The 22,829-nt window shown below is 32.6% G+C and overlaps 1 protein-coding gene across 9 annotated transcripts in view; it reads left to right on the plus strand.

The window, feature by feature from the left end:
* Window positions 1–209: 209 nt before the first annotated feature.
* Window positions 210–22,829, plus strand: part of SYT1 (synaptotagmin 1) — a 662,757-nt gene continuing 640,137 nt past the window's right edge. For 6 of the 9 annotated variants that reach the window (XM_074270840.1, XM_074270841.1, XM_074270838.1 and 3 more), the window contains exon 1: window positions 211–646. The gene's annotated coding sequence lies outside the window, so the exon portion shown is untranslated. Of the gene's footprint in view, window positions 647–22,829 lie in introns of all 9 variants that reach the window. The other 3 variants (XM_074270846.1, XM_074270847.1, XM_074270839.1) reach the window with 2 other exon arrangements.

Consider the following 22,829-nt stretch of genomic DNA (forward strand, 5'->3'; position numbering starts at 1 on the left):
CACCTCCCCTTCACCGCCCCCCTCTCATCTCTCTTTCTAGGTCCCCCGTCCGCTATAGGGATGGAGAGAGACTAACAGTACTGGGATGGGCAACGTTGGCTGAACGGATCCACCTATTATTGGTGCTGCTTGATTGGCTCTTTGGGGCAGCGTACCCACAAGCCAGCCAATCAAGCAGACGGGGCTGGGGGATGATGGGCTGCCTCCTCCTCACTGGAGGGATTCCTGGAGAAGCTGCAGTGTGGGGATGCTCTAGCCCGTGCACTGCCCCCAGTGTCTTTCCACCTTCTCCTGCAGCAGCAGCAGTAGGAACAGAAGCAGCAGCAGAAGCAGCGACAACTTGCAACTGAATCCCTGGGCGAGCCCCCTGGGCGTTGTTGCGCTGAGGGGGACTCAGACCCTATTGGGGTGTGAGTGTGTGTGTGTTTGTGTGTGTGTGTGAAGGGCGGGGGCGGCCAGCTGGGACCGCTGGTGGCCCTGGAAGACCTCCCACACACCCACACCCACACACCCCTTTTGTGTTGCAGGCTCTCCTCCAAAGAGCTGGAGGCAGGGGGAGAAAGCGCGTGTATTTCCTACTAGTCACCGAAGGGAGAACCCTGAAGGACAGAGACCCAGTACCATCTCCTCCAATTTCTCTTCTCAGGTAAGGCGAGAATGTTGATGTGGCTGCCACTGCTTGTTATTAGCTTAGATATCCATGCAATGTTTTCTTCCCTATACACTTGGGTTTGGGTAGTAGAAGATGAAGACACGGTGAGAAAGACCTGAGTGGCCTATTGTGAGGATGATAAGAACACATGTGCTGTTAAGGGAAAAGCACTTTGTACAGCGCCAGTCATTTAGAGCCTGGAGTTGATGTTGGGCACCCCCCCCCATCTTCTCTTTCTCTCTCTCTCTCTCTCTCTCTCTCTCTCTCTCTCTCTCTCTCTCTCTCTCTCTCTCTCTCTCTCTCTCTGTCTCTCTCTCTCTCAGTCTCTCTGTCTCTCTCTCTCTCTCTCTCTCTCTCTCTCTCTCTCTCTCTCTCTGTCTCTCTCTCTCTCAGTCTCTCTGTCTCTCTCTCTCTCTCTCTCTCTCTCTCTCTCTCTCTCTCTCTCTCTCTCTCTCTCTCTCCCTCCTCTCTCTGTCTTTCTCTCTCTGATCTGTCTCTGTCTCTGTCTCTGTCTCTGTCTCTCTCTCTCTCTCTCTCTCTCTCTCTCTCTCTCTCTCTCTCTCTCTCTCTCTCTCTCTCTCTCTCTCTCTCTCTCTCTCTCTCTCTCTCTCCTCCTCTCTCTCTCTCTCTCCTCTCTCCACCTCCGGCCCCTCTTCCTTCCCAATCCCTCTTTCTCTCTTTCTTCCTCTTTCGCTATGCCGGTGCAGGGTTTCTTTCTCATCCAGGAGAGGATTGCCTTCTGTTAAATGAAAAAATGCGGAGTAAAGGAAAGAAAAAGGATTTCGTTATACAATAAAAAGTATAACCTGTATTAAATGGAGAGTACTAGCTTTAGTAAAACGCTTGCAAGGGGAAATCCACAAATCTTTAAACTCCCAGTCAGTTAAGAAAAGCAACCCTTTGACATTCTTCCTCCCTCCCCCAAGTAGATCTTTCTCTCACTTGACTTGTTCAGATTGAACTGAAGTGTGTGGGTGGGGTGTACAGAAGGCTTTTGATTGCTTAATTGCTGTTGATTTTAAGTGTCAGCCATCTGACTTAACCCTGCTCCAGCTGCCCTGTATAGCTAACAGTTTGACACTACATAATAGTAGTAGTTCCTTATCAACTTTCAAGTAAAAACAGGAAAGACTACTTTCCTGGGGTTTATTGCTGTGACCTTTCCATGCGAGGGATAGGGATTCCCACACATAAAGTTTTATTACAGTATCATCAAGAAATCTTTATCATCAAGAGAATCAATCTTCAACTGTGCAAGACTCATCTTCTTTTGGTCAAGATGGAGATACCATACTTTCTGAAATTACAGACCTTTTAGAGCTATCCAATAAAAAAGAAGACGCTTTTTGCATAGTTCAGTCTACAAGTGATAGTTGATTTTTCTTAATTCTCTTCTGCCTTCGTAGTGTTTATTCTCACCTCTCCTATCTAGATAGCCTCTTCATTTTCTTTTAATAACTCAACAGAATTCTTAGGATCTGGATTCATTGTGTGTACTCAATTTCAGCACTTCCTTGAGGAGGCACATGTAGATTGCAGCTGGCTAAGGCTCTTGCTGTATTGGCACAAAGTTTAGGGAGTAATGTTTGAAAGTAGCCAAAATATAAATTCCACACAAGGAAAAATACATATTTTTTTCTTTTTTGCTACAAGAATGATAAAGATATCAAAACAACACCACTCCTTTGCTGAGTCTATAGTAGGGAAATTAAATATTCTTATTGGGAAAAGCCTCAATGGCTTTTCCATTGAAAATTACAGAATTAGAGTCTGTAATTCAATCATCACTGATACAAGCTGCCTTTAACCATTATTCATCAGACCCAGCTGAGTGATTTCTGTCAAATGGGAAATGGTAGAGAGAAGTCTCTAGGTAAATTTATCTGGAAAGCTTTCCAAGCAAAGTCCTAAATGAGCACAGAAAAGCAGGCAGATGTTCATTTCCAAATAAATCTTTTCCTTTGATTGTTTAGGGGGGTTTGTGGGGGAAGGGGAAACAGAAGCTGTCAACTTTCATTTTCTTTACCTAACTTCCATTTCTGAAATGACAATGGGAATTTACTTTCATTAGACACTTTTGACCTTATATTATTTAGTAGCTACTAAGAAGTATCTCTTAATTGTTATTTTTCCATTCAGATATCAGCCACTTTGGAAATCCATGTGTGATGACTTTATAACTGCCAAGACTCTAGTGCTCAGTACTGTAATGTTATGATTGGGGGATTAACTGATTTAATTTGCAATCACTGTCTTTCCTGTTGTTTTCTAACATGTTTGGCGATTCTTCTCCATTGGATAGTTTCCCGTCCTTTTCATGCAGAAATTACTTTTGTTTTAGGAGACCCAATTTCTTGTAATTTGGCATTTTAAAATACTTGGTTTTTCTATGCTACCTTCCTATTCAGAGCTTCCTCTAATCTTTCACAGTGCCACATTTTGGTTGCAAGGACAAAAGGACAATTCCTTAATTATCTCATGGATATAATTGAATTTTGAAGTTTGAGCTTAGATAAACTCTTCAGTTTATCTGGATAAGCAAACCAACAGCTTTTTATATGTGGGCAATATGAGATTCTCTTTTTGTTCATCACTTTCATAGAAAAACATGGAACTTTGGCTTTGAATCCAGGTATGTTTTGCCTGAGAATTTTCTTTTTTAAAGACATTGATTACAGTGATAGTATCTAAAGAAAATGATTGTGAAAACTTAGGTTTTCACTCAATTCTCAAAAATTAGGCACAGAGAGCATTTGTTTTTAAAGTTTAAATGGCTAGTTTAAATTTTGTGGATACCTTGATTTGGGAAAGGACTTTTTAAAAGCAACTATAGGACAGATGATAATGACATACTGATAGTGACATATTGTGCTGTTGCCCTTGCAAAAAGCAACAAATGTTTGAATGCTGCTATTTCATTTAAATGTCATTTTCTTTCCTTCTTAAAAAGATGTTAAAGGGGAGTCTCAATAATGTTTGATATCAAGGGTGTTAATTAGATTATATTTCTATGTAATAACAGACATTTCTATAAAATAAAAGATTGTTAAATCATCAAAAAGACTTAATTACAAATTTTCTAGATAAATTATATAGCTAGATACATGTATACATATATAATGTCTATATGACGAGTGATTGTTCACAATGTAATATCCTATCTTGGCTTGTAAATGGTACATGTAAGTTACCACATTTGACAAGACTATTGCTTTCTCTCAGCAGAAAGTATGTAATAGTACATTATGTTTATATTATAAAATTTGCACATGTTAGATTTCCTTTGAAAATTTGAGGAGCTAGAAATCAGCATTTTGTTTTTGGTTGTATTTGTAGGATTGCAAGTAAGATAAAGAAACTATTATTTATTAGAAGTATGGAAGATGATATGAATTTCCAACTAGCTAAATGATAACCATAAATATAAAATCAAATCTTCATAAACTCCCTTTCTCTCAATGTATTGAATTTAGAATGGAAATTCTTAAAGGAGATTTGAACAGTCTTCTAGTCCTAAGGAACTCATATATAATTTTATTATCCTTGTTTTTTTTCCCTACTAAAGCAAATATAAGAAACTGATATAATATTTTAGTTTATTTTAGGATAAGTTTCCCTGTTTGGTTCATTTTCTAGCTGAAAAATAATGAAATTATTTATGAAGGCATTAAAATGACAATATTACTTTAGAGAGGACTGGACATATTGTTTAATTTTATAGATGACTAGGATCAAAGTTAGACTTAATGTTTAGCATTAACATTAATGCACAACCATTAGGATTAAAGCCAAATATTTATGCAGTTGCACAGTGAAATGTTTTGCCTTCTAATTCATGTCTTCCAGTATTTCCAAAGTTTTTGTAGTTAAATTTCTTTACAGTTAACTGCGACATGAATTTCTATGAATCTAGAGATTTTACTTTTAATAATCATGCTTACATCAACAGCTTAACAAGAAATATACATGATTGATGCTTCCTAATCAACTTTAAGTCTTTATGTGCTAAAGGAAGAGGGTAGTAGAGAGAGGTAAATAGAAATAAAGAAATTTTGACTGAATAACCAAATCATTGCTTTAATTGTTATTTTAACTTTGATTTTGTAACATTTTTGTTGAAATGATGCATTTGAATAAAAGGATAAAACATTATTCACTTTTAATATTTTTTTAAAAATTAATGATATTCTGGGATTTGAGGACCATTTAATGTTTTTTAAAGGGGAGATGATATCTTCTACTGTTTATCATTCTTTGTTTGAAAGGCTAAGAATTTCAAGAGGCACAGTACTAATGTACTGTCTGTCCAAATCTTTCCCATTACTCTAGATTTATGAGGATTTGGGAAGATATAATCGTAAAAACCATTGGTGAAAAAGACTTTCAGTCCAACCAGATGCATATATATATATATATATATATATATATATAATATATATATATATATATATATATATATATATTATATATATATATATATTCATTTATTAAGTTGGAAGCATATTTTTGCATGTGAAACTTTGATTTAAAAGTAGTAACCACTGGAAAAGGCTAATTTTCAGCTTTTCTAATGCTTTTTGTGGCTGTTGAAATCAGTATTTATATATAGGAAAAGTTGTTCTTGATTTTTAAAATGATTTAATGACTTTAATGTCATCTGTTAGAGGGAATTAGGCCTTACAGTTTAATTCCTCAAGGGAGAGTTAGTATTTTTCTTGGTGGGTTTAGAAAACAAATAAAAAGATCAGAACTTATACCTATTTGAGGACTCTCTCTAAAATGTATCTCTTTATTAATAGAAGATTTATCTTCCTTACTAAAGAGAGGCTGACATTTTTTCTTTAGGCTCCCTGTTTGACATTCCAAGATACTTCCCTGAAGCTATACTTTATGCATTACCCAAAAGACAAATTAAGGTATATCATGGTCATCACATGGGCACTTATTATAGAAAATCTGAGTTATATAGATTTTGAAACTTAAATTCTTTATACTCATGGGAAAGAATGCTTGGTTTTCATTCTACTGTGAAGGATGCCTTGGTGCTTACTGGAAATAATTGATGAGGCTGTTTAACTCCATGTCTGATTAAATACTTTGGTTTATTGAAAAAAGTAATTCTTTTTAATGGACGGTAAGAAATATTGCCCTACTACAAAAAATGGTAAACTTTGATCAGTAAAACAGGATAAGAAATAATTTCCATATATATATATATATATATATATATGTGTGTGTGTGTGTGTGTGTGTGTGTGTGTGTGTATTAGTGCATAAGCACACAAATATATGAAAGGAAATGATAATCCATATTACAAACATGTATATACCATATATTAAAATATATGACAAACATATTTGTATAAACATTTACATACATAGTTTTATCAGAGGACTTTAAAGCATTTTCTAGAAACCCTTTGAGAACTCCAACCCTATTTCTAGTATTTTTAAAATTTAGATTAAATAAACTTTATTACTACTTAATTTAGGATGGATCAAGGAAATCATTTTAATTGTTTTGCATATTATATAATTTTAATCTCTGTTTACTTGATATGCATCTTCAAGTATGCCTAGTGGACCCAAGAACTGGAGATTGAATAATTCTCTAGCAATACTAATACATAAAATGAAGGAAACACTGGGAATTGACTTTCCCAGTTCAATAGTCCCACTATTCAGTTTGCTGTTATTGATCACTGTCAAGATAAAGAGAATTGATTATTTGCATTCCCATCATCTAACCATATCCCTCATCTTTATACCTTGAAAAAATAATTTTTCCCCATGGAAAAAGCTTTGTTTGTTTAAAGGAGCAGATGTGGCAAATTGGAAGAAAGATTTTTGAGAACTAAGTAGACTTTTTCTGTGCTAATATTTAGAAATCATGGTTAGAGAATTTGGGAAAAGACAATAAATAGCCTCTCAAGTCATTGTAGTCCTTTGGTAGGAGGTGGATTTGGGGCTGGAACCCTGAGTCATTTGAACAAATATATGCCCTCTGGTGCCAAATGAAGATAGCCATACATACAGTAAATAGAAAATATAGAGGGGGAAAAAGCTTTAAAATGATGCATTTTTTCTTGTTTTTCATTATCCAGTTAGACATCTTTAGCTATCCTTAGACATCCTTAGATGATTATTTCAAAACTGCTTAAAACCTATTTTAAACAAAATGTGCTCTAAACTAGTGGAACTATTTGTTACCTTTTTACATTCTTAGTGACCCAAATGATGGTACTCATTTTTCTTCTTTAAATGGCTTAGTTGATTAATCAAGGGGAAAAACTCATGAGAGCAAGTCATTTACAAGAGTCTTAAGAGATTGATTTTAGTGTGAAACATTATCCAAGTATTAGACAGCACATATGAGAATATTTCTCTTCCCCTTCCTGACCAAATCTATCTTTCTGAATTCAAATGGGAACATGGAAGTTTCAAACAAAAATGTACTATGAAACTTGCTCATGATCTAGGCCATTACCTAGCTTGCAAAGACGTTCTAATTATATCTCTAGGTCCATTTCTATTTCTATATTTTAGTGTCCTTATTATATGGAGAATATAGCCAATAATAAGCCCTTAATAAATATTTGCTGATAATAATATTTCAAGAGAAAACTTTAGACTTTTGGCATCATAGATCTTTAGTTTGAATATTAACTCTTCTATTTCATATTTCTGAGTCTTAGTTTCCTCATCTATAAGATGACATAGTTGGACCAGATGATCTCCAAGTTTCTTTCTAATTTGAAATCTAGTATATTACGATCCTAAGAATTAGTTTGAACTTTATAGGTTTCTGTTGATTCTTATGAAAGAAAGGATGGGGAAAAACACTAAAATTATCTATAGTTATGAATATATCTTGTATTACTTGGTTTTTCAGTACTTAGAAAAAGTATGTCTAGGGTAGGATATAAGAAAAATGAATCTTGGGTCAATGCCTGGTATATTTTCTTGTTCCTTGGGATATATATATGTGTGTGTGTGTGTGTGTGTGTATATATATATATATATATATATATATATATAGTATGTATATATGTATATGTATGTATATTTCATTTTATGATACATTAATAAGAGACAGAACAAGCCAATCATTTATCATACATTTTATTAAGTATCTCTTGTGTGCTACTTTCTTAATTAAGCTTCAAGAATACAAAGTTAAAAGTGAAAGACTCTGCCTTTTAAGAGGTTAGCCATTTGCCAAGAAATACAAAGAAAAGTATGTACAAAACGAATTCAGGACAAAATTTTTTTTTTTTTTTGAGAAGAAACACCAGCACTTAGGATATTAAGGAAAGGATCGTGTAGGAGGAGACAAAGAGCGTGCTTTGAAATAATTAGGGATTCTAAGAGTTAAAGGTAAGGAAGAGAGTCATTGTAGGTTTGAAGAACAGTCTCATTATAATACAAAGGCATAATGGTGTGACTATTCCAAAAGAATTTAGTTTAGAAATGCCATTTATTGACAAGATTTGTAAAATGTTATTAAAAGAGGAGCAAAAGTTTCTTCAGTAAATAAAAATTAGATATTTACCATTCTTTATTTTACTTTCCTCCATTGACTCTTCTGCTTCTCATAGAGATATTTTATTTCATGTTATAGTAAAACTCTTTAAATATTATGAAAAAACAATTATTTTGCTCATTATGAAATTTAATTATTTTATTATTTTCATGTTATGTTAATATTATTGAAGAGTTATTAATGTTATATCTACTTATATCACCAACTTTTCCTAGAAAACAAAATAATTTTAAAACTTTTATGAAAAAAAGGGGGAAAAATCAAGCCAAGTTTAAAGGAAGGAAGAGAATAGAGAAGCAAATAATTAATGGAAACAATAAAAATGTAGATGCATTTCTTCTGATGTGTCCATTTTTTAAAAAATCTAAGTTTTTATTTACTTACTCCATGCCCCAATTCAAAAACCTCCTTAGTCACTGCATTTTCTATGTTCTATATACCTTTCAATCATGGATGTCTTTCTTTATCTAGAAAAACTGAGTTTTTGTTCTTATAAGTGTTTATTCTCGATGAAAGACAGTGAACTTCATTTTTAATTAATGACCTCAGTGCCTCTTTTTGGAAGGGTAAGAGGCTTACCATTCATCATAAAGCCACTCTTTGTTTTAGTAAAATTATTAGAAAGAAAAACATCAACATGACTTCCTATAAATAAGACAATGTAAAGAGAAAAGACAAAGTAGCAGAACAATAGAATGAGCTTCTAACAAAATCTTTGGAAAATAATGCTCCCATGTCTGGCTCATTGGCAAAATCCCGATCTTTTCAGTAGATTTGAGAGATGATGAAATGAAATTGAGACATTAAAATTCATTGTCTAAAGAGTGAAACCTATTTCTGAAATGAAAAATAGTACAATTCAATGATAATCAATGATAATCTATATCAAAACTTATATAACCTAAGGCAAGAGTTTGTTTTCCATATATGCTGTACAATAAAATCCTCAATGATTGATGAGTTGCTAACATGAAATAATTGAAAAGCTATTGATGATCTTATTACCTCAGTGTTTCATGAGTTATTAATGTTAATTAATTGATAACTATTGTGGTTTCATTATTTTAATTCACTGAGTCCTAGATTTAGAATTTTAATCACAAGCCAGGGAGATCACTGGCTTTTAACTAAGAAAAGTGGCATGTTGACAAAAATAGCAATATATCTTTAGATGAATTGAAATTGATTGCTTCTGTGAATACTACTTTTATGTATAAATATGAGATATGAAATAAATACACAAAATTCATAAACTCCTAAAATACATTGTAATATCATAAATACATTTTGATTTTAGAAAGATTGCTCAAAGATTTATTTCCCTCCCCCCAAAGTTTCAGATTTCAATTATAATGGCTATATTATCTTTTTTTAAAATTTTTTTAAAAATTTTATTTTATAATTACAATTATTTTATAATTACAACTTTTTTTGACAGTACATATTTTACAACATTATCCCTTGCACTCACTTGTTTTTGATTTTTCCCTTCCTTCCCTCCACCTCTTCCCCTAGATGGCAGGCAGTCTTATACATGTTAAATATGTTATAGTATGTCCTAGGTACAATATATGTGTGCAGAACTGAATTCTTGTTGCACAGGAAGAAGTGGATTCAGAAGCCATGCATGTCTAAGTACACACGGCCGGTACAGTGAAACTGTGAACAAAAATGCAAACAATTTACACTCATTTCCCAGTGTTCCTTCTCTGGGTGTAGCTGATTCTGTCCATCATTGATCAATTGGAACTGAATTAGATCTTCTCTTTGTTGAAGTGTATCTTCTGATTCTGCTCATTTCACTTAGCTTCAGTTCATGTAAGTCTCTCCAAGCCTCTCTGTATTCATCCTGCTGGTCATTTCTTACAGAACAATAAAATTCCATAACATTCATATACCACAATTTATGCAACCATTCTCCAATTGATGGACATCCATTCATCCAGTTTGATAACTTTTGGGGCATAATCCCAGATTGCTCTCCAGAATGGTTAGATTCATTCACAACTCCACCAAGAATGCCTCAATGTCCCAGTTTTTCCACATCCAACATCCATTATTATTATTTTTTTCCTGTCATCTTAGCCAATCTGACAGGTGTGTAGTGGTATCTCACAGCTGTCTTAATTTGCATTTCTCTGATCAATAGTGATTTGGAACACTCTTTCATATGAGTGGATATAGTTTCAATTTCATCATCTGAAAATTGTCTGTTCATATCCTTTGACCATATAATGACTATATTATCTTAAAAGAGGTGGAGAGGCAGTCAAGGAGAAATTAGATTCTGTATATGACTCTCACCAACAAAGAAGTTGCTTACAGAGATGATTAGTAAAGGGACCTTCAAACGAAATTTAGAATTTGTGATAAATATGAAAGAATCAAATGTTACTTTATTAGTCACCTAGATTTGTGGAAGGAAGATTGCAAAGGAGGATTAAATTAGTTAAGATACCACAAAATTCTATGATGTTTCATCAGCTCTTTAAGGTAAGAGAGCTGTGAGAAATGTAATTCTTCTAAAAATATAAGAAGAATGATGAATTCTTTTTTTTTTATTATAGCTTTTTATTTACAAGATATGTGCATGGGTAATTTTATTGCATTGACAATTGCCAAGCCTTTTGTTCCAATTTTTCCCCTCCTTCCCCCCACCTCCCTCCCCTAGATGGCAGGTTGACCAATACATATTACATATGTTAAAGTATAAATTAAATACAATACATGCATACATGTCCAAATAGTTATTTTGCTGTACAAAAAGAATCAGACTTCGAAATAGTGTACAATTAGTCTGTGAAGGAAATTCAAAATGCAGGCAGACAAAAATAGGGGTATTGGGAATTCTATGTAGTCGTTCATAGTCATCTCCCAGAGTTCTTTCTCTGAGTGTAACTGGTTCAGTTCATTACTGCTCTATTGGAACTGATTTGGTTTATCTCATTGTTGGAGAGGGCCATGTCCATCAGAATTGATCATCATATAGTATTGTTGTTAAAGTATATAATGATCTCCTGGTCCTGTTCATTTCACTCAGCAGCAGTGGATGAGTAAATCTCTCCAGGCCTTGCTGAAATCATCCTGTTGATCATTTCTTACAGAACAATAATATTCCATAACATTCATATACCACAGTTTATTTAGCCATTCTCCAATTGATGGGCATCCGCTCAATTTCCAGTTTCTGGCCACTACAAAGAGGGCTGCCACAAATATTCTTGCACACACAGGTCCCTTTCCCTTCTTTAAGATCTTTTTTGGGATATAAGCCCAGTAGTAACACTGCTGGATCAAAGGGTATGCACAGTTTGATAAGAATGATGAATTCTTAAGATGTGGTTATGTAAGGAACTCTCCAAACAATTTACATTTTTATGGCACTTGTAAAGAAATGGAAACAAGTTCATGTTGTGGAGAATAAATACAAAGGTGAAGTCGAATAGTTCTTTTGCTTAATAATGGTCAGTCGTAGAAGTCAGAATTGGCTGAATTTATTTCAGTTTAGGAGGAGGTCTTCATGGTGTGCCCCAGAGATCTGTGTTTAACCTTATTTGGTTAAAATATTTTTATTAATGACTTCAGTTAAGGAATATATGTAATACTTATCAAATTTTTAGAAGAGGAAAAAACCTGGGAAAGATAGCCAGCAGATGAATTATCAAATCATGTTGATAGGCATGATCTTTGGACTAAATTAAAAGAAAGTCAATTACACTACATGCTAAGTATTGTACTTGCTTTTTAAAAATCGCCATAAGTATAATGTAGTATGCATAATTAGGCATTAGTTCTTCTGAATTTGTTCTGAATCCCACTTCTGGGATTTTTAATGAACTTCAAGTTCATTGTAATTTAAGGTTGATAAGATGTTTTAGATTCAGTTTGTGACAGCATTAAAAGAAATATAGTATCCTGGAATTGGGATGTAATAATCCTGCTTTATACTGCCCTTACACAACATCTGGTATATTGTGTTCAGTTTAAGGTATCATATTTTATTTTATGACGAGCCTGGAAAAGGCAACCAAGATGATAAAGATTCTTGAGGTCTTACCATATCAAGATCAATTGAAGTGCTTATGAATGGTTAGACTGAAAAAAAGAAAACTAAAAGTTTTGTTGAATACTGTACGAATTAACTGGAGTGAAGTAAACAAATTAATACTTTAATAAAACCTTCATAAAATTTTATATCTTCAGGATTTTCCAATATGTAATATTGTCACTTTTATTATAGTGACTTGTTTCACACAAATTCAATGAATTTTTTTCACTAGACTTTAATAAATGATCTTTAATAATTTATCCTGATACCTAATTATTTTATTTACTTTTGATAAACAATCTATTCTCTTAAGTCTAGTCTTGATTATGACTCACAGAATTTTTTAAATTATAATTTCTCTATTGAAGTATATATTCCCATATTTTGGATACATCTTTTAATCTTTCCTCATATATGACATAGTACAAAGTCATGTTGCAGGATTACATTTTTGGGGGTTAATATTTATAATTCTGAGCAAATTATGCTTCTCAGTGTATTAACATATTTATCTTGAATTCACCTTTCACTCAATTGGAATAAAATTTGTAACTTTGAAAGAATTAAAATACTCCCACCAAGGATTTTTTTTTAACTTTTTGACAAAGTTTTTAAGATATACTCTTATCTGACTTTTTCTGATAATGATTTTGGCACAGCCATAAATACAAAGTGAACTATATCTGTAATAACTGTATATATCTTTTACCAATCTTCAGTAGTCCATTAGTTCTTTTGTTTTTCCTTGGACAAAGATTGATTTTGTTCATAATAACACTTTTGTAGCTTCTTTTTTTTTTATGAGTCTTCTTGTTGATCTTTCAAATTCAAGAAACCTATAATACACTGTTAAAGAAGCAAAGACAGCTTCCACTACAGCCAGAATAGTATAAGAATATTTATTTGTTCTAAGGATTAATTAGGGAGTTTAGCAGAAAGATTATGCCAATCTTGGGGGGGGGAAGGGGGTTGGCTGTACTTTTCATTTGGTGAGACTGATCCTTTTAATTGTAGGCTGGAATAATCCTTGAACTATTTGACACCCTCACATCAATTATTGTTACAATTTCTCTAGTGCTCAGAAAACCTCTCTTTATAGTGAAAATACTAATTTATCTAGCTATCTAAATATAGGTAGATAAACACTTTATAAATACAAGGTGGTATTATGTGTACAAACTAAATATAAGAGGTATTTGACATCATTTTTTTTTCTTAGTACTTATGGCAATTTACTATTAAATTGAATTCATCATATATCAGTCTGCATTTCAGCCATCTCTTATAATAAAAGAATAAAAAGGACACAGGCCAGTAAAACTGATGAACACAAACACTTAATTTAATCATGAATGCAATAGTCTATACCTATAGTATATTTTCTCATCTTTTCTTCTCTGAGGTTTAACATAGTACTAAATAATATCATAATATTCCAGCATTGTTGCATTTTTATTTTCTGCTTATATTTTTGCAGTCATTTTGTATAATATTTTCCTAATATCTCCTTATATATAAGATCATGTAAATCTCCCTATGCTTCTCTGAATTTTTCCTTCTTTTTGACATTGTGATTGATCAAATATCTGTAAAGCACTATCTATAAAGCACTTCATTCAGTTCTTAGCACATTGTAGGCATTTAAACAATGATCCTTGCCCTCCCCTTTCCTTCTCTTCCATGTACCAATATTTGCTTAGCCATCTCTAATAAATGAGTATCTGCAATGTATTAAGGCTTTGCTACCCAAAAAGGGATTTCAAAACTCTCATTTTTAAATACAGAAACTTAGGTAGGTTTTAAATAAGGAGTTTAGGTGGTTTCTCTAAAATCATATAAATAGTACAGAGTAGAACACTAGGATTTGATTCCAGATTGCAGAATTTTTCATCTCATTCTTTTTCCGAGTACTCTACCAACTGCTCTCTCTAGTCCACTAGACCTCCTGAGACCATGCTCTGGGTTATTTAATGCATTTAGGATTGAAACCACAGTCAAGTCCACACATTCTTCTCTGTATCCAGCAGATCTCAGACAGAGCTTTAAATCCTATCTGACTATCCACTCCCTAGTATCTCCTAAGGACCCCCCATTTGCCCTACTGCTGTGTGAATGTTTTGCTCTAGGAATAGCAATCTTGTCAGTACTAATATTTCTTCTTAAAAAAACAAAAAAAAAAAAAAAAAAAAAAAAAACCACAGTTCATTTGATTCCCCAGTGATTCTACTCAACATTCTTACTACTTTCTAAACAAAATCCTGATTACTACTACCCATATATGTTGTATCTCTCTACTGGATAAGTATTTTGGTGACAGAGACTTTGGCTTTTGTGTTTTTATCTCTAGGACTTACAGTTCTTACACTTAAGTACTTAAGTAAGTTCTTGTACTAAGCACTTAATTAAATGCTTAATAAATGCTTTTCATTCATTTATACATATAATAAACTGCCTAATCAGAATTTATTGTTCTATCAAAAGCATTTTTCAAGATTTATGACAATCTTTATGATATGCATAACTTTTGTTCTCTTTACAGGGATAATTAGTTTTGAATAGTTAGCATTTTATGAAAGTAATTACTGTTATACTTATGCAAACTTCTTATTTCTGAGGTTAGCTAGAGATAAGAGGAAGAGGTTGCTGAAACTTCTCTTTAAATCCTAGTTCTATGACACAGGAGGATTTATGTGACCTTGCCATCTTGTATCTGTGGTTCCAGGAAATTGGAAATTTAGGGATTTCTCTTAGCTTTGCAACTAAGAGGATTGTGGATGATCTTAGTAATGGGAAGAACTGAGTCTCTAACAATGACAAATTTTGACTACTTTATTATTTTGTCCAGACCTGGATGGAGCTTGTTTTGATGGAAAGACCACAGAATCATAAAACTAGAAAGGACTTTAATGGTCAACAAATTAATCCATTCCTGAACTGGTATCCTTTCTTCAATTTCATTAATAGGGATTTTCTCTGGATTATTATATTAGTTCGAGGCATCCTAATTTAAGAAAGACATTGGCAAGTTGAGGAGTATCCAGAAGGAGGGAACTAAGACACCTCAAATTCACATCATATGAGATTTAGTAGAAGGAACTCAAAGAACTTTAGCCCCAAATTGAAGAAGAGTCAAGGGGGATGTAATTGCTGTGTTCATTCAAATATTTGAAAAACTGTCATGTCATTGTTCTGATTGGTCTTAAAGGTACCAGGAGACAGGAGCTACATAGAGGCAAGTTTAAATATGGTTGGTATCAGGCAAAATTTCCTAATGATTGTAGCTGTCCCAAAGTAGATGAACATGTATCAAGAAGTAGTGAGTTTCTTTGAGCTCTTGTGATGTCTTTAAGCAGAAACTGGATAACCACTTATTAGATATGTTAGAGGAGGTGAGAATCAGAGGAGAAATTGAGACAAATAGAGTTCAGTGACTTGCCCAGGATCACACAGCTAGTAAATGTCTAAGACTAAATTTAAACTGATGAAAAATAACTGCTTAATTCAAAGTCAAAATATGGACTAGACTAAATAATTACCAGCTCTAAATTTTTGTGATTTTATGACTTTTGGATCTAAAGACTGTACTGCTTTTCATTATATTCTTTGGCAACAAATTATGTGGCTACATGTTTCCTATCAGATGGGCAGCTATGTGGCAGTGACATCAGGAAGATTCAACTTCCTGAGTTCAAATCTAACCCTCAGACACTTAATAGTTGTGTGACCCTGGGCAAATCACTTAACCCCTATTTCTCTCAATTTCCCCACAAGTAAAATGAGGTGAAGAAGAAAATGACAAGGCATTCAGTGTTTTTGCCAAAAAATAAATAAAATTATGTTACAGAGTCAGACATGACTGAAAATAATTGGACAATGATAACATTTTCCTATAGGAAAAAAAAACTCCTCTACTATTTAATATTTAAACTACTTCAAAATCTAACTCTGGCTCACCTTTTCATCCTGATTTCACATTACTCTTTAGGTGGTCCTGTCAAATCAGGCTTATGACTGTTCCTGAGACTCAATGTTCATTTCTTCCCTCCATAAATTTTCATAAGCTATTCCCCCATGCCTATAAAATATTCCTTCTTTAGCCCAACCTTTCAGAATCCTTATCTTTATTTAAGGCTCAATTTAGGTGTGACATTTTCTAAAAATCTGTTCTTGAAGTTCTTTGCTACCCAGTTGGCAGTGTTCTGTTCCTCCTCACTTTATCTATGCATATATGTCATATCCCTTGAAGGGAAAGGTAAGCATCTTGAGCAAAAGGACTGATTTTTTTTTTTTTGTCTTTAAATTTTCATCACCTTCCAGAGTGTCATGTACATGGCATGTAAAAAATCATTCAATACACATCTTTCTCTCTTCTTAAATAGTAGTCCACATAGTTGTACTTCAATAGTAACATACAGGATGTACCAAAAATCCATCGTGCAGATTTGAGATTGCATTTTCCACTAATATTGAAGCTATTAAATTTGATTAATAGCTACTGTAAGTAATTAGACCTCAAAAAATGCATTGACTTCTGTACCACCCTATAGGTAGGTAGATCTGTAAGCATCATGGACTCAAGTAGAATCAACTTAAAGTCAGTTTGATAGTATTATTTGTTTCTCTTTTGTTGTTCTTGATGTGTTTGTCATACCTGGCTCTGTGACCCTATTTTGGAGTTTTCTTAGCAAAGATCGTGAAGTGGTTTGGTATTTTCTTTTCTGGATCACTTTACAGATGAGAAATTGAGATAAACAGGGCTAACTTGCCCACTGTCACATAGTTAGTAAATGTCTGAGGCTGGATTTGAACTCATGAAAATAAGTATTCTTGATCCAATGTATTCCAATGCTGTATCCATTGTGCCAACTACTTTGTTCCTTGCTTATCACCAAAATGAAGTTGAATTGGCAAAGATTTAAATGTCCAACACAATCTTTTGGATGACTCATTGGATGACTCGATGTTTAGTTATGTTATTTGCCAGGTAATAATAAATTTCAGGTAAAGGTTAATGAAAATAAAGATATAATTTTTTTTCCAAATCCACATCTATCCATGAGCCATGTAGGGGGTCAGTAGGTTCCAGGAAAAGAACTTATGCTAAAGTGAGTGCGTATTTAGAGATGCTTCAGTAAGAGATAATGAGGTTGTAGAGATAAAAAAGAAATGAGCCATCAAGACTCTCATGGTAGGAAATTGCAGAGTGGAGGGGAAAGAACAATGGATTTGTAAACAGAAGAACTGATTTAAATCATGGACCTACTATTCAATCCCATGATTATATTGTTATAAAACATTAATTTCACAATACTAATAACCAGTAGTATTATGAAATTCATATTTAAAGTTTTATTTAATACCTTTTAATATTTATTTTTAATATTTTAATTTTTTAATATTTATTTTAATATTAATATTTAATACATTGCTAAAGATATTTCATAGGAGTGGTAAGGATTTTGAAAGGGTAATGCAGTGAAGAAAATTCCTACAAAAAGTGGTTTAGAAGATTCATTTCCTCATTTTTAACTTCCTATCTAGATTTTTTTTCAAACTATAAAGTTTAATTAGTGTAGTGGGGAAGAGAAATGTTTATCTCTCAGAAATTGTTAATCCCTTTCCAAGACCCTACATCTGTTGAGAAACTAGTATGTAGTAAAGTGTTGCCCACCACAGGCCACATTGATCACTCCTGCTGGAGAAATGGGGATTTCTTACATTGTTATTTCAACTACAGATCTTAGGATCTTCAGAAAAGTTTCAAAGCACCTTTCTGCTCTGCTCTCTTCCTCCCAGATAAAAGAACAAAGTATTGTCTACTTGAAATTTTAACAAAAACTTATTTTCACTGTTTTTTTTTTCTTTCTAGAGGACAAAATCTTTGTCATTTAACACTTTCTCTCCCTAATCCCAATCACTGAATACCTGGACCTTGACTATAATATTATGTCAAATTAAAGATGTAGTTCATTAGCATCAGGCAGCTAATTTCATGTTTTCCTGGAAGAGAAATCATGCCCAATAAAGAGAAATGTACAGAAAGATATTATTTTATATCTCAGTGTACATAGAATGAAGAAACTGTGGTACTGAATATTTGGGAAAGTAGAAAGATACCAGATTTAAAAGAAATAAAAGATGAGGTGTAACTACTTATATGAACTCACTTTGCTATTGGCCCAATTTTAGAGGTGAAAAAATTGAGGTTCAAAGAGAGATTGAAGAGATATTTTGCCATTTCTGCACATTTTCATAGTTTGGTAAGTTGGATTTAAATCTACCTCTCTGGACTTCAAATCCAACATATTTTGAATGAAGGACTAAATGAATGAAAAATCATTTGTCAAGCATTTTGTACATATCAAGCATTTTGCCAAGTGTCGGGGAAACAAATACAAATAACAAAGAAAGCCCTTGTCCTCAAGAAGATTACATTCCAGTGTGGAAAATATATGATAAGGGAAGGTGACTAGGGAACATAGCTGGACAATAGAATTGAAATGTGGCTAGTTTTTCCTGGGGAAAAAAAAAAAATAGGTCAAAAAAGGTAGTCACTACTCAGGATTTCCTACTATACCTCACGGGAAGTAATTATAATTATCTAGGTGAGAAAAACAAAACAAAACAAAACAAAAGTCAGGAGTCTTTGTGATTAAATTTGCATTCAATAACACAAGGAGTAAGGTACTCCTGGAATTTGTGGACAGGTACCAGAATTGGCAATCTTAGCAATGTAAGGAATTGGACCAACTATTTTAAAAATAATCTACATTATTCAATCTTGCTCTATTATAGAAAATGTGATATGCCTATTTCCAAAATCCTTCAGACCTGTCAAAAATCAGGAAACTTTATGTACTTGAGAGATATTTTGATGGCAATTAAAACTTTCTTTGTTTTTAAGGAACTGTTAGAAAAATTAAAGTTGTTATAACTCTAAATGTTATCATAGACATTTTTAAAAAAAGCTTTTAAAGAAGATATTCATAAATATATATTTTACAAGTAAGGATATATTGATGGAGACTTTTACAACATTTAAGTTATAGAACATTTAGGTGGGTTCTAGCAACATTAAGTAAATTTTATATATTTAACTTTTACTTTGAGGATTTTTTTTCAGATGATGCCTCTAACATGTGATTTCTCAAAATCATGGCATCACAGTTTTGTTTTCTTTTTTAAAAAAATGGGAACAGACTGTGATCTTACAGCCTCTAGGTGTGAAAACACATTTTTAGAATAGTTTGGGGAAAAAATGCCGTGAAAGAGCTCTTCTCTCTAAAGATAAAACTGCGAGCAAAGACAAAAATGTGGAGACAGATTTTTGACTTTGCTTTTTCAATCTCAGAATCTGTATCTGATTATATCATAATAGTGTGCAGCACATACTGCAAAAGTATTGTGAAATTTCCATATTTTTCTCTCAAGCAATAAAGTATTGTTAGTACAATACAGAAAAGAACCCTAAGTTTCATGTGTGAAAATCAGAAGAAAATGGATATCAACTTTGTCCTCTTTACTTATGAAACAGTCTTACTCAATTTCCAGCTTCTTTCAGACCAATAGTTATAATATATGGGAAATTGGGAAATTAATAAAAAGTTTATAAATCAGAAAGTAGTAAGAGATAATTTTGTTTTCTATGTGGATTATCCAAGGTGATTTTGAAATTGTGGCTCAGTTTCTTTTTACCAATGCCATAACACCCTTGGGCAACGTCACCAAAATTCCCAGATGGTGTGTACTTAGCAAATGGGAGCTAATTTTAATATTAGCTAAGTGAGACATAATTAGGAGAGAAAATGTACTGCAACAATATTATGCTATATTTATATACCAAGTACATGTGACCAATCCTTTAGATTATCTGGGTCACTGCTACCAATTTGCCATCTAAATGAAAAAGCAAGAAAAAAATTGCTTGTTCTGAACCCTAGAATGTTAATGTAAAGGTAAAATGTAAATTAAGTATATTAGAACCCCAATTTAGGGATTATTTGTAATATCTCTAAATATTCTTGCTTCATGCTGCCCATATACAACACAACACACACACATACATCTTTTTTTTTTTTTTTAATAGTTTTAAATGAGAAGTATAAGCTCATTTGTATAGTAACTTCCTGACGGCAAACTTCCTCTATATAATACAAATTAGCAGCTGCTTTGAAATGTTTAAAATTTGTTCTTAAAAAAATGGAGGCATCTTACAAAACTGAATGTTGAAAACTATTTTTACATGTAATTGGAAAAAATAAAATATGATTAAATGGAAACCATGTAGACATTAAAGTGTCATGATTTGCAAGCCATTAAGCATCAGAGGTAGACTTTTAACCCTGATTTTTCTTTTATTCAAGGCAAGCTTTCTAGCTAGTGTTACTATCCTCCTTTCATGTTCTGTTCTCTATAATTTGAAATCTACCTTGTTCTCAAAGGGAGGATGGGTAATATAACTGGTCACTTTTCACTGGCCTTGTTAAAAACAAAATGAAAAGCAATTCTCTATATCATTGGAATTCAAATGATTTTACCTAAAATATTTTGTGAGGCTAGAAGGGCATTGAAAAAAGCACTAACCCTGGAGTTAGAGGACATGGATAAAAATTTCCTTTCAGACTCCTTGAGCTAATTTTTCTTGTCTGTAAAATAAGAGGGTAGGACCTGATGGTCTGTGGAACACCTTAAAACTTAATTTTTACTCATTAATAATGATGGCAATTAGACTTTTGCTTTAGGAGTACCAATTGAAGGTCTCCTATAAGAAAAAAAATTGGAGATGATAAAAACAAATTATATATTCAGATATTTTGACTTTTTCCTTTCTATCTAGGTGACTCAGTTTTATATTTTAAATGTGTTTTCAAAGAATAAGTCATTTCTTCTATGATCACATATACATTGGGGTTTTCAAGATTGTGGATTTCTTTAATTTTTCAACATGGAAAATTTCCCCTGGGACATACTAGCAGATATGGTGAATGTGACACACCTTATATATTAAATTGAATGGTATTTATATGAACTGTGAAAGGAAAATCTATTAGATAAATTAAAGGTTACAGTTACCCAGCAAATGTTCAATTCCTTGGTATGCTCAGCCAGCCACTATTACAAATCTGTTCTAGAAAACTGAACCTGAATTCTATTACTTTTTAATTTATGGCTTCAGCAATCTGGTTTTTTTATAGGTTTTTTTTGAGGGGGGGACTTTTCAAATAGTTAAATTCAATATATATTTTTAAAAGAATATGAAATAACATTTTAAAACATCTGAAGACTGTGAGATTTATAAAATTTGTATGTTCAATATTAAAGCAGTTAACTAACTTTAGAAAATACAAGAAGGTATTTAATATTTAAAGCCTTCATCTTTTTGATATCAATTGATCTTGAAGGTAGATTTTTGAGCTGGGAGTAGCATTATGACATTTGTTGTATACATAGCTTATTGTTTATGTTTTGACTTAATTTTTAATTTGTATTTGTCTTTGGCTGCTGCAGAAGTTCAATTAATAACAACTTAGTGGAATGAAATATTCCTAGCACCTGACCATGAAAAAAATATATAGTTTAAATGATTTTACTGGAAAATAAATTTTTAACAAAAGAGAAATACCTAATAGAAATTAATATGAAATTTGTAATAGTATCTGGAGATAAATTTATCTTCAGTATTTTCCCCTACATTCATTTATTTTCTAAAAAATGAATGCCAGATTATAATTATATTAGTTTGTCATATTATAAAAATGCTAAAAGTAAAAGTAGTTAGAACTCTTATGTTATGTGATTATTACTCTAGAATAATGAGGGGGATCTCATGTGAAAAAAGAGTATCCACTGTTATTTCTACATCCCATTACATCTCAATATTTGGGTAATCTATTCGGATGGCAATTTGACCTAATATTAAAAAAACAAGAAAAAACTGAGGAGGCAGCATGGAGTCACCAAAACTAATCTGAATTACAACATTGCTACTAACTTTGCTACTGCATGATATAATCTTAAATCTCTCTTCAGAATCATATTTACATTTTAATTTCATTTATATGTAAACAAACAAGAGAAAAAAATGACCTGTCATTTGTATTTTGAGTTCTCTATGATACTTTTCATTAAATCCAGACTCTTGTAATATACTCAGTTCATAACAGCATTGGAAAAGTAAGTCTGAAAAACCTGTCATTGTTGGCTGCTAGTCTTGCAAATCTTTTTTTCTTAAATTATCTAAATGGATCATTGTTAATCAGTTTTTGTTATGGCCAATCTCCCAGAATTTATTTGTGACATTCAAATCAATCCTAGAATTGACTTTATTTTCTAGGTCTAGTACATAGTAGATACATCTTAGTATTGTTTTGAATTAAGTTGATATTTGAATGGCAAACAACATCCCTTATAAAACAGTAAAACAGAAATGAAGGATGTTCAAATAAATAATGGAGTAATTCAATTCTACAAGCATTTAAATTCTTGTTAGGAAGAAAGTATTCTTCTAGGAGTTGTGATAAAAGATTCAAAAAATGCACAGGCTCTGTCTTGAAAAAGGTGTAGTTGGGGTGGTGGTGAAAGACATGT

Source organism: Sminthopsis crassicaudata, chromosome 5 (assembly GCF_048593235.1).
Source record: "Sminthopsis crassicaudata isolate SCR6 chromosome 5, ASM4859323v1, whole genome shotgun sequence".
NCBI lineage: Eukaryota > Metazoa > Chordata > Mammalia > Dasyuromorphia > Dasyuridae > Sminthopsis > Sminthopsis crassicaudata.